The following is a 3649-nucleotide window of genomic DNA, read 5'->3' on the forward strand; positions in this document are numbered from 1 at the left end:
TATATATATAATATATATATATGCTTTTTTTTTCAAATCACCCACCATCTAGCACAAAATTGACATGTAATGGCATTCAGTAAATTTTGCTACATAAATGTTTAGTGGTATATTTATAACTGCATATGTGGACATTGCAAATGATATAAATCAACTAACCTGAAAACTTTTTAAGGCTCCTTTCCTATACAAGGCTTATTTATTACGCACATAAATGTGAACAATAATCATTTGCTAAATAAACTGAAATTAAATAACTTTGGTGAGAATATACCACTAAGTTTAAGACAATCCATTTCCATTTTAGCTAGAGATTGTCCTTATTTTTCACTAGTATTGTCTTTTCTTTGGGATGAATTTTTTTCTGAAGCTTCATGAAGCTTTGAGGATAAATTTAATCCCTATTCCACATGAAAGTTATTCAAGTATTTGAAAAATGGCTATCATTTTTCCCTAAGTCTACTCTTTTTTCAGACTGAACATTCCTTTAATCATTCTAATATGAGATGGCTTGTAAGGCCTCTCACCATATTGGATAGATTCCAGTTTGTCCATTTCTCTCCTAAATGTGGCAACAGAACTGAATGCATTACTGGAGATGTGGTCTAATTATGCAAAGTACATGGATCCTGGTGCCTGCCTTGTTCTGGACTTTATTTCTAATAATTTAGAATTTTATGAAGGCAGGAAGTACACTCTGAGGAGGGGATGGCATCATTATCATATTCTTAGTTCTTGAACTTTTACAAAACTGAAATGTCTAAGTCTTTTTCATACCAAATTTTGTCTAATTAAATTTCTTGCATCTTGTTCTTGTTGCATTTGCTGCTTTGGAGGGAAATAGAGGACTTATATTCACCCATCCTAGAACTCATATTTGGTACTGGCCCACTGTTCTAATTAGTTGTGGCATTTTTTTTAAAAAAAAAGATATTTTTATTGATTTCAGAGAGAAAGGGAGAGGGAGAGAGAGATAGGAACATTAATGATGAGAGTGAATCATTGACTGGCTGCCTTCTGCACGTCTCACCATAGAGACTGAGCCCACAACCCGGGCATGTGCCCTGACCAGGAATCGAACTATGACCTCCTGATCCCTAGGTCGACGCTCAACCACTGAGCCATGCCTGCTGTCCTATTTGTGGCATTTTTGAATCCTGATTTTGCTACCCATAATTCTGGTTACCAATTTCATTTTGTGTCATTCTTTAAAACACATCTGAGTGGGTCAGGCACTATACCAGGCAGTTATGATACCAAGAACAAGAAGACATGGCCACTTTCCCAAAAATGCTCATGGCATAGCAAGCAAGGACACTGCCGGTATAATTACTATGCCTTCCATGATTTCTTTCAAATCATTGGCAACTAAAAGTGGCAGTGCATGTCTCAGAGATCTCTCTTTAGATTGACAGCAATCAATTAGCTTTAGTTAATGGGAATAAAATATAACACCTACCATTTTAACTGAGTATTTATTTAAGGATAGGTTAAAAAGCACTCCATGTCATTTAAGAAGCACACGTCTTTATGATAGCTAGTTTTAAACCCTCATTATTGTTGAGGGAACTAAATTTCAGAAAGTTTCTAAAACTTGCCCAAATTTACATATCTCATAAGTTGTGGAGCTTCAATTTGAACCCCCAAAGCTCTGTGACTCCAAAGTTTATTTTTAATCATTGTTAGGAGGTAATTCTTTTGGAAACTTCCTAGCAATACTATAAACTATCTCTGATTTATCTTCTAGGAAGGTATGATTATTTTGATTAAAAGACTTGCCAAAATTCAGTTATACTCTCTTTTGAAGAACAAAAGTTAGTTAGTTTGCTTGGGGTTGCTTTGTTGTTAGTGAACCCATACTGGTTCTTAATCATCACTGCCATCTTCTCAAAAGGCTCACTTTTCCTTTCCTTGGGACTGATCTCAAACTCATTGTTTCCTGTTCTCAGAATCTTTCTTTTCTTCCTAATAAAATCAGGTCAGCATTGACTCATCTCAAGTTTTCTTAACTCGGCCCCATTTTTCATGATACCTCAAAAATAATTGGCAAGGGTTCCATGGGCACCCTTGGACTTCTTTCTTTCCTGAAGATAGTAGAACATATTCATGGAGCTCTCTGCTTCACCTGCTTGGGGTTCACTTACCATAAGGGGAGTTATTGGAAGTAAAGTGAAGACTGAGTTGTTCTGGACTAAGTCTTACACATACAACACACTTCAAAAGTCTTTGTTGGAAAAAATCTACATAGTGGAGAGGGGGAAAACCCCCTGCTTTATAAAAAAGAGAAAGACCACTATTTTTTGCCCTCTCGGAAAGCAGCACATATCACACATGAGTGGTTCTTTTATTAAGCAAAACAACTAGACAAATCTGGATGAGACTCAAGTTGAGAAAGTCAAGGTCCTGGGCACAGCCTGATGGCAGCACTGGATAAAGAGAGGGCTAAATGTCTCTCTAATAAATTATGAACAATTTGTCAGTCTGGGAAACAAGACTTGGACATGGGAAGAAAGGAAGAGATATGAAGTGGTGTGAGGTGTTGCCCAAGAACGTGGCAGAAAGCCCAGAACACAACAGAGGAATTGAGCCAGGGAGAATTTCTGAAGCTACTCATACTCAAATCTCAAAACATAGATGCCTCGGTGCTGGGCTAGCCCAAGAGACGACACAGAAATAATAATATAGGATGGGGCCCTTTTCTTCAAGATAGAAATATTAGTGGATAATCCTAATTTTGTAAAATAAAAATAAAAATCTTTAGAAGAGGCAAATAGTTTCTATTTGGTAACTTTTATAATTACACTTTGAGAGGGTTTTAGAAAGTAATAAAACCCATATCTTCTTATAATGTTCTTTCTATTGATGTGATTTTTCCCTAGTAGCACTTTTATTAATATATTTTTAAGAGCTGTATTTATTCTTTTTATGGACTATCCTACATAATAAAAGGCTAATATGCAAATGACCGAATGGTGGACTGACCGATCACTATGATGCACGCTGACCACCAGGGGCAGACACTCAACGCAGGAGCTGCCCCCTGGTGGTCAGTGTGCTCCCACAGGGGGAGCGCTGCTCAGCCAGAAGCCAGGCTCACGGCTGGCGAGCACAGCGGCAGTGGTGGGAGCCTCTCCCGCCTCTGTGGCAATGCTAAGGATGCCTGACTGACGGCTTAGGCCCACTAAGCCATCAGTCAGACATCCTCCCAGGGCTCCTGAACTGCTAGAGGGTGCAGGCCAGGCTGAGGGACCCCCCCCCAAGTGCACGAATTTCATGCATTGAGCCTCTAGTTATATATATTTATGACATAGGAATGCTTCAGATTATTTCTGGTAGGTAAGCATAGAATGAAAGAAAGGTACACTTTCAAGAAAATGTAGAATCCCCCAAATGTGAAAGATTTTTTAAAATGTCAATTTATCCAGAAAAAACTAAAGTGTCAGTTTCATATGAATTTCATAGGACTAACCAAAGAATTAGCAATACATAAAGGCTTTTGAGATATTTTTTCCAGAACAACACTGTATATATGCACATTGATCATATTATCTTTAATGTTCTTAATAAAAATATGTTTATTAATAAAAATAATCAATTCTGATGGAGAATATTAAATAATCTATATATTATATTATTAATATAGATACAC

Source organism: Myotis brandtii, unplaced genomic scaffold (assembly GCF_000412655.1).
Source record: "Myotis brandtii unplaced genomic scaffold, ASM41265v1 scaffold21, whole genome shotgun sequence".
NCBI classification, from domain to species: domain Eukaryota; kingdom Metazoa; phylum Chordata; class Mammalia; order Chiroptera; family Vespertilionidae; genus Myotis; species Myotis brandtii.